This window comes from Lepidochelys kempii, chromosome 5, assembly GCF_965140285.1.
Source record: "Lepidochelys kempii isolate rLepKem1 chromosome 5, rLepKem1.hap1, whole genome shotgun sequence".
In the NCBI taxonomy this organism is placed as follows: domain Eukaryota; kingdom Metazoa; phylum Chordata; order Testudines; family Cheloniidae; genus Lepidochelys; species Lepidochelys kempii.
Window position 1 is genome coordinate 8401155 of NC_136384.1, and position 13491 is coordinate 8414645.

Sequence of the window (13491 nt, forward strand, 5' to 3'; positions counted from 1 at the left end):
ATCAGGAACACTCAATATGGATTCACCAAGGGCAAGTCATGCCTGACCAACCTGAATGCCTTCTATGATGAGATAACTGGCTCTGTGGATATGGGGAAAGTGGTGGATGTGATATATCTTAACTTTACAAAGCTTTTGATACAGTCTCCCACAATATTCTTGTCAGCAAGTTAAAGAAGTATGGGTTGGATGAAAGGACTATAAGGTGGATAGAAAGCTGACTAGATCATTGGGTTCAATGGGTAAGTGATAAATGGCTTGATGTCTAGTTAGCAGAGCAGAGTGCCCCAGGGTCAGTCCTGGGGCTGGTTTTGTTCAACATCTTCATTAATGATCTGGATGATGGGATGGATCGCACCCTCAGCAAGTTCGTGGATGACACTAAGATGGGGGGAGCGGTGGATACGCTGGAGGGTAGGGATAGGGTCCAGAGTGGCCTAGACAAATTGGAGGATTGGGCCAAAAGAAATCTCATGAGGTTCAACAAGGACAAGTGCAGAGTCCTGCACTTAGGATGGAAGAATCCCATCCACCACTACAAGCTGGTGACCGACTGGCTAAGCGGCAGTTCTGCAGAAAAGGACCTGGGGATTAGTGTGGACGAGAAGCTGGATATGAGTCAACAGTGTGCCCTTGTTGCGAAGAAGGCTAACGGCATATTGGGCTGCATTAGTAGGCGCATTGCCAGCAGATGGAGGGAAGTGATTATTCCCCTCTATTCGGCACTGGTGAGGCCACATCTGAAGTACTGTGTCCAGTTTTGGTCCCCCACTACAGAAAGGATGTGGACAAATTGCAGAGAGTCCAGCAGAGGGCAACAAAAAATGATTAGAGGGCTGGGAGACATGACTTATGAGGAGAGGCTGAGGGAACTGGGCTTATTTAGTCTCCAGAAGAAAAGAGTAAGGGTGGATTTGATAGTAGCCTTCAACTACCTGAAGGGAGGCTCCAAAGAGGATGGAGCTAGGCTGTTCTCAGTGGTGGCAGATTGCAGAACAAGAAGCAATGGTCTCAAGTTGCAATGGGGGAGCTCTAGGCTGGATATTAGGAAACACTATTTCACTAGCACTGGAATGGGTTACCTAGGGAGGTGGTGGAATCTCCATGCTTAGAGGTTTTTAAGGCTCGGCTTGACAAAGCCCTGGCTGGGATGATTTAGTTGGGGATTGGTCCTGCTTTGAGCAGGGGGTTAGACTAGATGACCTCCTGAGGTCCCTTCCAACCCTGATATTCTATTATTCTACTGGAACTGCAGGTTCCATTGCTATTCAGATCCATGTCTAACTCTTTTTCAAGCCCTTCTCATCCCTTGTTCTGTTTTTTCTCATCATTCTCTTCTCTCTCTCTCTCTCTGCCTCATAAAAGTTTAAACACAAAAGGACTTCTAAGTTCCCAGGTAAAATAAATGGTCAATGTGTGCCTAGTAACAGTTCATAGCCTTTTATTCCCCCACCACCCTGCATACAAAAATTAATGGGATGCAGCAGTATGCCATTGTGTACTTGCCATGTAATTTGTTATAAATAATAATACAAATGATTACAGGGCAAGCTACAGCTGCTGGGAATGCATTAGTTTGCCAGCACGGGGATAAATAAGACAGTTCTCTCTGTGGGTGACTCTGTCATCACATTTTGTAGTGATGCTGCCCAGCAGGGCTAGTAACATGAGTCCTGCCGCGGCCAGTCTCAAAGTTCCTTCAGAGAGAAGCTGGAGGGCGTATGCCCTTTTAAAGAGAAACGAGAAGGAAGAGTTAAGAAATAAGTGGCTCTGTGATGGGCCTTTGTGTTGGATGCATTTAATTGCCCACAAGTCCCATATCCTCCCTCCCTTGTATTGTTGCACAAACCTGCTGCATTTCTTCAGGAGAGCTGTTACTCAGGTTTTATCTTCTACAGAGACAAGCTGTAATTTCTTTTATAGGGCGGAAAAAGACTCATAACAGAGAAAGCAATTACAAAAGCAACAGTAAGAGCCACGGACAGAGGAACGATGGGCTTGTGGGTTAAGGCACAAAAGCCGGGAGACAGAAGGCCTGGATTCTATATACAGTTCTGCCACCGGCTGTGCCTACATTTGGAGCTGGGGGTGTGACTCCCAGCTCATGTAGACAGTCTGGTGGTTTTGTCATGGTAGCACAGGAGACAGTGAGCAGCGGCAGGGGCTAACCTCCCTAAGTATGTACTCCGGAGGTCCAGACAGATTTGTGTTCAGGGAGGCTAGTCCCTTTTGTTGTTTCCCAGGCTACCATGTCTACGCTACTATTTTTAGTACACTAGCTCAGATGAGAGCTAGCAAGTGTATGTCTACATGAGCTGGGAATCACACCTGCAGCTCCAAGTGTAGATGTAGCCACAGTGCGGACTTGGGTAATTCACTTAGAGCCAGGGATGTGCTGGAGTGGTGCTTTTGGGAACCTTTTGTTAAAGTTCTCCTACCGAACTAGGAGAGGAGTTTGGAGATTCCCTTGCTTCTGATGGTGCCTACATGGTTATTATTAAGCATTTACATTGTAGTAGCACCAAAAAGCCTCAGCCAGGCTGAGGCCTCATTGTGCTAGGAGATGGATGCTGCTATATTATTAATTAATTATTATTATTAACTACACATAGTGACGAATTTTCTGTCTGAATGATGATTTTCACAGAAAATGCAGTTTCCCCAAAAATCTAATTTTCTGTGGAACAGGACACACAAGGGAGTAAAGTGTGAAGCAATGAGATTAAGTTAATAAAGTGCACACACAGAATGGCAATAGAAGTACAGAATATTATTGTAAATTAAAAGTCACCCTGGAAGTGGTTGAGATTTTTCAATCTGGTGAGCCTCTTTAACCAACATTTTTTGAAAACTGGATGTCTAAAGTTAGGCTGGGCAAAATTTTTAACGCAAAACTTTTTTTCCCCACTGCAAAATGCACATTCAGGTGACTGAAACAATTTAGCATTTCGGGTCAATTTTGTCAAATTGTTTTGGGCCGGAAAAGAAAAATAAACGGAAATGACAAAACAGTTTGTTTTAGCATTTCATTTAGAATGATTATTTTTTTCAAAATTTCCCACTATTTTATTTTATTTTTTTTTTAAAAAAAAGGGTTTTGAAGATGACCTCATCTTTGAAACTTTCCCCAAACATTTCATTTGCCAAAATCTTTCAAACATTTTCATTTCAGGTCAACCCAAAACAATTTTTTTACATATTAATATCTCAATTCAGCCACCAAACCACAAAATCAGTTCTACGCTCAGCTCCACTTCTAAACTCGTAACTGGGCTGCCAAACTATAAAGGGACTGATTTTCAGAGGTTGTGCTGAGTATTCCAAGCTCACATTACCATCAATAAAAAGAAAAGGAGGACTTGTGGCACCTTAGAGACTAACAAATGTATTAGAGCGTAAGCTTTCGTGAGCTACAGCATATGCTCTAATAAATTTGTTAGTCTCTAAGGTGCCACAAGTCCTCCTTTTCTTTTTGTAAATACAGACTAACACGGCTGCTACTCTGAAATCTGTCATTACCATCAATGTGAGCTGTAGGTGCTCATCACTTCTAAAAATTGGAAGGGTTAATGCTTAATTTTAGGTGTCTAAAATGTTTTAGATGCTTCACTTTAGGTGCTCAGATAGAAAAATCTTGGCCTAAATTCATGTGTAATATTTTGTTTGTCTATTTAGTTTTAGTTTGATCTAGACTATAGATAAGCCTGTGCAAATGTGTCTGAAAATAATGCTGAAGTGTAGTGACAAGCTGTACTATGCTGGTTTGAATGTTGCTCAGTAAAGCAAGCTTTTAAAACAAAAGCAAACAAAGCCTGTCTATATTAGAGAATTTCAAGGCATTCAGCAGAGGATTAAATTTCAATGTTGTATCCCACATAGGGAAACATAAGACTATTTTTCCACAGTCTAATAACACTCACTGTCAATTTAACTCTCTTTACTTTCCTGACCTGCTCCCTGCTCATTGATGAGAACTGGTTATGTGTGTATGAAAAATGATATCAAGTTTATAAAACCTGGCCGTCTTTCTAAATGGAATGGTGAATTTTAAAGTGAATGAGCGAGGTGCACTTTGATAAGCATTAAATGGTAGATACTGGACTGGCTTCAAAATGCTGTATCCTCTTGAAAACTCACTGTGGAATATTTAACCAGAGTGCAAAGTATGATTGATTTACTGTACATGTAATCCATTGGTGAATGGGTGCTACAAGTTCCTCCTTTGTATCCAGTCCACAGAGGACATGAATCCATTAGAGGCCAACCTAGAAGGCCTTGACGCTTTAGTTCGAGTTGTAACAGCATCTGTTTTTAGAGCTGAAAGTCCCCAGTTGGATAGGGATGGCAGTCATCACATACATGTTAGGCATACAGTGAGGAAGACATAACAATGCTGCGTTCTACTACCATTGAACCGCATGCTCCTGAATACGCTATAGGTATATTGTATCTGGCTAAAAACATGACCTCCACAATTTCATTATCCATTCCTAGGGGAATCATGACAATAGTCACTGGGACAGGAAAAGAGAGTGAAAATGACTGTAGCCTGGTATTGAAGGCACTCACCTAGGCTATGAGGGTATGTCTACAGTGCAATTAGACACCTGCAGCTGGCCCATGCCACAGGGCTTGGACTAAGGAGCTGTTCAATTGCAGCGTAGATATTTGGACTCTGATTGCTGCCAGGGATCTTCCCATCTCACAGAGTCCTCGAGCCCAGGCTCCAGCCTGATCCCGAATGTCCACACTACAATTAAACAGCTCCTTAGCCTGAGCCCTGCGAGCTGGGGTCAACTTGAAAGGGGCCTGACACAGGTTTTTAATTGCAGTGAAGACATACCCTGGGAGACCCAGATTCAATTCCTTGCTGCAATGACTATTTAATTATTCATACAAAGTGGATAAGCTTCAAGAGAAGAGATGGAGACAGTCACATATCAGAATACCCCACAGTCCAGCAATGAAAGACAGCAAAGTTCAACTCCTTTATCCAGAGCCGGCTGGAATGAGACTTGAACCTTTATCTCCCACGTGCAGAGTTGTTGGGGGGGGCAATTGTACTTGGGCCTCGTGTTCAAACAGGGATGGTGGTCCAGAACTTCTGTAACTGGGGTTAAATTGGAGGGGGAGTATGATGTACTGGGGTCCCAAATTTCTCTCCATGGGGCTGCCCACAAGTACACTAACCACTGGGCTAAAGCTTACAAGGAGACACCACTAACCTAAGCTCCTCCTCTTTGGCTTGGTAACAAAAGGACTAAAGCATTTTTCTGACTTTTCAACTCGCCCAAAATATATTAAAACTGTCATTTTTGCATCAGTCTGATGCAACTTTTAATTGTATTTTTCAAAACTGCCAGAGAACCGAAAAATCCATTATTTGCCCAGTGCTAGTAGGGGACTGTGTCTTCTTATTTGTATCTGTACTGTAAGCATGGTACTGCTATGGGCTGTAAAAAGTAGAAATCCATAAGTGTGTGGCCAGATGCTGCAATTTATTTCCATTGGCCCCAGTCCAGTCAAACTCTTAAACCTATGCTGGAGCCAGAGCACGTAAACCATTCCATTGAAGTCAATGGCATTACTCGCATGCTTTGAGTTAAGCATGTGCTTCAGTGCTTGGCTGGATCAGGGCCATTGATTTCAAAGAAGTTCGCTACAAGGGGAGAAGTTCTGGCCTTGACTAAATCAATGGCAAATCTCTCACTGACTTTAGTGAGACCAGGATTTCAGCTATGCATAACAGCTGGGTCCCTGTGCAAAGATGACACTCGCACTAATAGTATCTCCACTGTTTCTTATTTGCAAGCTGCAGAAGGTACAATCTGAAAACCTACTCCAGTGGATTCAAATAAAATGCATGCAATACATGGATAGACCCAAAGAGTGATAATATGGTGCGGTCCTGCTTATTTTTCACTTCCCTGGTTCATCTGAGAAACATTAGCTAAATAAGCAAAACAAAGAAGCCCTTCTCCCTAAATAGGCAGAGCATTCAGTCTCTTTGTGTGCTCCAATCCTTTTGATAATCATTTGTCCCTCCATTTAATCAAATGGACCATAATGTCCCAGGGCTGGAATCAGGCTTCCTACTTTGCTCATTAAAAAAACCCACCACACACACACACAAAAACCCTACACAATTGAACCTAATTCTTGTCGTCGTTTAAGGGAATGAAAAATTCCTCACTGAAAACATGCTGATTTTCCAATCAAACACTTCTTTTGGTCAGAAAGATAGAAGGCATCTGAAAACAAAAAGGCATCTGAGCAATAACAGCTTTTACAAAGCTCTCTACACAGTGGCTGCTGTTGCTGTGAAATATTGGGCTTTGAAGGGTAATACTCATTCAAGTGGCATAGCACGGAATACAGGTAAGGGGTCCAAAGTCCTTGAAAGTTGAAAAGAACGACAGATCTTCAAAGTCACACTTACAAACCAAAAAAAAAAAGGGTGGCATGTAACGGAGACCTGAATAATGTAAAAGCTTTTGTCTGCAGGGGTGAGATAAAAAAACAAAAAAAGAGAGACTGAATGTGAGTTTTAACCATTGTAGTTGGGAGATGCAAGCTGGCACAGCTCTGATTTTGTAAACCATAATATCCAAACATACTTAATGAGGGGCTGAATGTCAGTGCCGGTTTGCACAAGGCAGTGAGACAATTACGTTGAATCAAACCCAAGAGGGTTTCTGTGATAGGGAAAAGGATGGCTGGGTTCGATGTCTGGATTCAAATAGAGGGGCACTGAAAGGGAACGATGTCTGTGCTGGAACAAAGTTGGGTGACTTTGTTGGAAAGTGAGGGGGCAAACTTTGAAAAAGAATAGAAAAGCTGTTTGAAATGTAGGGAATTAATTGTACAGCTGTTTTACATCATAGAAAAAGGCCAGAGGTACAAAGCGGGTTCTGAAATGCAATGCACTGGCCTCCTGTGGTAAAGTTATTTCTGACCATTGCTCTGCTCATTAGTCTTCCTGAAAGAAAACAAAAGGCCAGCGGATGGGACAAGAAATCAAGACTGCAGATTAATCAAATGCACGCACTACACCCACAGACGCACACAATGAAGCCAAAGCCATGACGCCTATCAATTTCAAGGCCCTTTATTTTTCATTTCCCTTTGATTCATTTGAGAAATCCTAGATAAATAACAATAATACTTAGCTCTTATATAGCATATTTCATCTGTAGATCTCAAAGCTCTTTACAAAAGAAATCAATATCATTCCCCTCATTTTACAGATGGGGAAACTGAGGCAAGGATAGAGGAAGTGACTTGCTCATGTTCACCTTGGCAGAGTAAGGAATAGAACCCAGGGCTCCAGGCCAGTGCTCTAGCCACTGGGTAGCATTGCCTCCATTTAATTAAATCTCCCATCTTCCCCCCTTTTGAAATAGGTAAGAGCTATATACTAGGATCATGCAAAAGGTTTGTACAGAACCCAGAAACCAAGCTAAATCAAGATGCCATTGTACAGACTTTTAGTGGGGATTTGTTTAGCTAAGCTATAACTCATCACTGCTATTTATCTTAAAGACAATTTATTTTATGGCAAGGATAGCCACAGATACGTAAGAACTTGAAAACCTGAAAAATCACGTCATTATCAATATCCACAATGATTGAAATGATCCCAGTGACCTCTACAGATTACCTGCCTGCAGTTACCCCATCTATAGCTTTGTGTGTGTGTGTGTGTGTGTGTGTGTGTGTGTGTGTGTGTAAAGCTTGATAAATGTAGCCAAAAGTCATGGTGCAATTCAAGATTAAAATGGATGGTATTATCATCTCTGAGGCCTTACTGACAAGGCTCTGCTACTTATCTCTGCAAATACATTCTTTACATTAAGGAAGCTGCATTTCGGCACCTGATAGTTCAGAGAGGCTAAAAAGTCTGGGTTTGACTACTGAGGTCAGACAGAATTGCAGGGTCATTTCGTTCTGAGCCAGGTGAATCCCACTCCTTTCCTCTACTGACAGCATGGCCAAAGCATAGCCCAAGGGCCAAATGCAGCCCATAGACTTTATATCATCGGCCAACTTCTTGGCAGAGCTGGGCTCGTGTATTTCGTAGGATCAGAGACTTTGATTATACACTCTCTGGGGAAGGGAAAGGTAATGATGTGCTTGATCCATGCTTAATAAAATGGGGGGCCATCTCAGTTGAGGCATGAGGTACTACTGCAATACAAGTGATGTTAATAATTATAAACTTCAGTATAGACATGTGGTGTGAAGGGGAACCCCGTTCCTAATCCAGGATCTTCCTGTTTGAGTCAAGGTGTGACATCTATTTAAGGTATTTATACAGCTCCCATAGTATCTGAGGACCTCCCAATTTTTACTGTATTTATTCTTACAACTTTCCTGTCAGGTAGGGAAGCACTGTTAGCCCATTTTTACTGATTGGGCACAGAGAGAGTAAGTGACTTCCTTCAAGCCAAACAGGAAGTCTGGGGCGGGGCGGGGGGTAGGAAGGAAGTGAACACCATTCTCTCAAGTCCTGGAGAAGCGCTTTAGCCAATAGAACCACCTTCCTCACATTGGTGCTTGGACTTCCACTTTCCCATGGCCACACTTTCAAGCTCAAGATGGGGGCAGCTCTAGGCTGCTCCCTTTTTTATGCCTATTAAATAAGGCCCTGAGAAGTCAAGCTTTCTGGCTTTTTGACAAGCAATAGAGCTGGTCAAAATTTTTGACAATCAAAACATTTCAAAGAAATGTTGAGAAAAAAAAAAAGAAAAGAAAAAAGGTTTAAACATTCCCCCCAAATGTTTTTACTGGTTTGTAGACCAACACTACAATCCTTGTTTGAGAAAAAATTAGGCACTCTTGCTGCATGGCATTGACCAGGATTTGGGAGTTTTACAACAAGAGAGAGAGAGAAAAGCACAATGTCTTGTAAACGTTGGCGATTTTCCAGTATCATTGTACAACAGTGTGTGTCTCAGCCAGTCTTTGGATCTGATTCCTACCCCATTTACACTTGGTTTTACACTGGGGTAATTCCAGTGGCTTCATCAGAGCTACTCTTGATTAACGCCGGTAGAAATGAGGTTAGATTCAGGCCCTACATTTCCCCAGTTCACACAGAAGCAAACTCTTGATAAACTTAAAGTATCGCCTATCTAGATACACATTTTGTTCCTGCGTGAGGAAACTGAAAATCTTTCCACCAGGTTTTACACTGTGGTTTTACTCTGAAAAGTGCCTGTATAAAATATGTTGTCTCATGATTCAATCTACCTGATTTTGTCATAAAATAATAAAGTGTAGGAGTGAAGGGAAGGGACCTCAATAGTCCAGTGCCCTGCACTCTCTCATGTATTGATTACTTAATTATTATTTATCATTATTTCATTATTAATCATGTTTATTACCATAGTGGCTAAGGGCCAACCAAAAGAATTGCCATGTTGTGCTAGGCACTGTACAAACAGAGTAATAGACCATCCATTACAATCTAAATACCAAAGACAGACACAGGGTGGGGGAAACAGTAGAAAACACAACCGGAACGAACAATGCAATGGCAGCAAATGTCATGTTAGTTCCATATGTTTTTCTTTTTCTTGGGGAGGAAGGTTACCTAGGAAGGGATAAGCCAAATGGAAAGGGCAGGAAGGTAAGACGGACAGGTGTAGAGTGAAGCTGAGGTGAAGAGACTGTGATGGAAGGGGTGCAGATGGGTTGGAGGAAAAAGCCAACCAGCCCAATGTTGTGAAAGTCTGGTCAAAACTGTAATAAGTTCTCTGAATGTCCAAAGGTCTCAATGTCCCTGTTTTGGCAGCTTCTACCCCTACAGGATGAGTCTCTGACTGGCTCCTTCCTGTAGTTTTCTCCCAAGCTACATGGGGAAGTTCCCATGTGACTCTTAGTGTCCCCAGAGTGTGTGTGTGTGTGGGGGGGGTTGTCTGCACGGTTCTGAGTCCAGAAGGTGCTGGAGAGAGAGGTAGCTTCAGTTGAATTCCATTTTTCCCCACTCCCCCTGACCATCCCACTGCATTTGTCCCTGCTTGTTTCAGAATCAGTTCTGCTAGCTTGACTGACTAAAATATGTCTTTGCTACTTATTACTCTGGTTAACTCTTCAGAGGTGATGCAGCTTTGGGGCAGCAAGCTGGATTCTGTTTTGGCCCATACATCATCACCAGAATTATTAACTAAATTCAACAAAATCCATCCTCACTTTCATATCCCAGGCTGAGCTTTCCAGGCTGATAGATGTAGGGCGGGAGGGAGAGGAGATAAATTATATTTATTGATCTGAAAGTCACTGAGAGAAGATAAAGGCCTCTGATGAGGCACTGCATGGGAGCATTGCTCAAGGGGCTTGGATCCAAAATCAGGAGCAGGATCCAAAGGCCTGATCCAAGACCATTGATGTCAATAGGAGTTTTGCCATCGATTTACATGAGTGCAGGATCCAGTGTTAGTAAGGAAGCCCGTGATCCCTTTTTTCCAATGGCTCTTTTTCAGAGTGGAACTGGACCACAAGCCTTCCAGAGAGAGCAGGAAATGCACCTGTCACCCTATTCATTTAAACAGAATTTCAACCATGTTACCAATGGAAAGACATTGTGCACGCCCAGCCAATACACCATATAACTAAATGAAACCTTTGAGAGTCAGGTTCTGGAAGTACTATAATCTAGTTTTAGTACATCAGTGAAACTCTAAATGAAAGCACTGTATTAAATGTGCTATGATATATTGAGCTGTGTCTTCAATATACTTTGAAAATGGCTAACAAAACATACAACTACTGCATTGTTACTGCAGATGTGATTTTCATAATAAATAATAATAATAAAATAGTAATAAAATAATAATAATTAATATTAATTTTATCTTTTCTTGCACCGTGCATCCATGTATCTCTGAATGAATAAGGCTTCTGCATTACCCATGCAAAGTAAGAATTGTTTTCCCCATTTTACAAGTGAGGAAAGTGAGGCAAAAGAAAGTTACAACCAAAATATACAAAAGTGGCATCTAATTTTTGGATGACTCCATTTTTAGGCGTCCTGTTTAGTCTTTGGGGCAAGGATGTGTTTGTACAGCACCTGGCACAATGGAGCCTTTAGCCGTGTCTGAGACTCCTTGGTACTACTGCAATACAAAAGAACCTTTTTGCCTTATGTAACTTGACTCACTCAAAATCACATGAGTGGCCAAGTTCACTTGTACTTAAGTAGGCTGACTTCCATGACTCTTTGGGAAGCACTTGGCCTTTCTATCCATTGCAACTAGTAGTTGTGATGTTGATATAAGGGATCTGATCCTGCTATCTTTACTCTGACAAAGGACCCACTGAAGCTAGTGGGATTCCTTCCTTTATAATGGCCTTAAGAACCTAGATACTTTCCTTATGTAGGATCTGACTTTAGGAATGTAAATGAGTTCAAATGATCACTTGACAGAGAATAAAAGACTATGGGTCATTATGACTTGGATTAGATTTAAACTACTGACCCAAATTCTATTACCATTCCCTGAGCCAGCCAGCTTTCCATATCAGTACTTCCAAACAGTAACATGTTAAGAACAAGTGTGAGGTTAAGGCTTAGAACTAACTCCATCGGGCAAAATTCATCCCAGGTGTAGTTCCACTGCAGACATTTGGCCCAGACTCTATATTGGGGTCAGCAACCTTCGTCATGCAGCCCATCAGGGTAATCCACCGGCGGGCTGTGAGACGTTTTGTGTATGTTGACCGTCCGCAGGCACGCCCCCCCCTTATCTCCCAGTGGCCATGGTTCGCCATTCCTGGCCAATGGGAACTGCAGGAAGTGGTGGCCAGCATGTCCCTGTGGCCCACTCCCTTTCCCGCAGCTCCCATTGGCTGGGAATGGTGAACCGCGGCCACTGGGAGCGGCCATGCAAATGTAAATAAAATGCCTGGAGGCCCAACAGCGGATCACCCTGATGGACCGTGGCCACAGGTTGCCTACCACTGGACTAGATAATCACAAGGGTCCCTTCTGGCCTAGAAATTTATCAGTGTAGAATCTACAAAATACACAACATTCTCTTTTCTGCTGCTTTCTCCTCCGAAGCCTTCACTTAGATGACAACTGTCAAGGTTTCTTCCCCACTCTGAACTCTAGGGTACAGATGTGGGGACCTGCATGAAAACCTCCTAAGCTTACTTTCACCAGCTTAGGTTAAAACTTCCCCAAGGTACAAATTAATTTTACCCTTTACCCTTGGATTTCCGCTGTCACCACCAAACTTTATCTGGGTTTACTGGGAAATGTAGTTTGGACACGTCTTTCCCCCCAAAATCCTCCCAACCCTTGCACCCCACTTCCTGGGGAAGGTTTGGTAAACATCCTCACCAATTTGCATAGGTGACCACAGACCCAAACCCTTGGATCTGAGAACAATGTAAAAGCATTCAGTTTTCTTACAAGAAGACTTTTAATAGAAGTAAAGGAATCACCTCTGTAAAATCAGGATGATAGATACCTTACAGGGTAATTAGATTCAAAACATAGAGAATCCCTCTAGGCAAAACCTTAAGTTACAAAAAAGACATACAGACAGGAATAGTCATTCTATTCAGCACAGCTCTTTTCTCAGCCATTTAAAGAAATCATAATCTAACACATACCTAGCTAGATTACTTACTAAAAGTTCTAAGGCTCCATTCTTGTTCTGTCCCCGGCAAAAGCAGCATACAAACAGACCCAGACCCTTTGTTTTTCTCCCTCCTCCCAGCTTTTGAAAGTATCTTGTCTCCTCATTGGTCATTTTGGTCTGGTGCCAGCGAGGTTACCTTTAGCTTCTTAACCCTTTACAGGTGAGAGGATTTTTCCTCTGGCCAGGAGGGATTTTAAAGAGGTTTACCCTTCCCTTTATATTTAGGACAACAACATTGCAGCCCTAGCATACTGGGTTGAAAGATCAGAGCTGGTTTCCCATGTATCCATGTTAGAGGATGTCTGAGCAATGGTGTGATTGTGGGTCGCTAAAATAGATGCAATATAAAGGGAGGCAAAAGTGAATTAAGATTATGAACATGAGTTTGGAGGACCATTAATGTTTCTTTGTTCTTCTGGGTAGTTTCTCATCATCTGGATCTGTAAGACCATTCTAGCCTGTGTGCCCAATCCACCGACTTCAATGGGTTTTGGATTGGGACTTATGTGCCCTGCTGTGTAACAAATCAGAGAGGTTTGGTTTTGACAGATCTGTGCCAAGAAATCCTATCTGGGTCCATGCAATTTGTAAGCATGGGATTCTGGAGATAAGGGTGTTACTGTTGGTCCTGCTTTGAGCTCAGGGTCAGACTAGATGACCTCCTGAGGTCTCCTCCAACCCTAATCTTCTATGATTCTAAGGGAGGAGGTGGGAGAATAGGAGAATAATATACTGAAAGGGAAGCCTGGGCATTACTGACAAGACGGAAGACTGATCTTTGGTCTGTACAGTTCTAAACAATATTCATAAAATCAAGTATAAACTCTTAGCCATGTAGCAA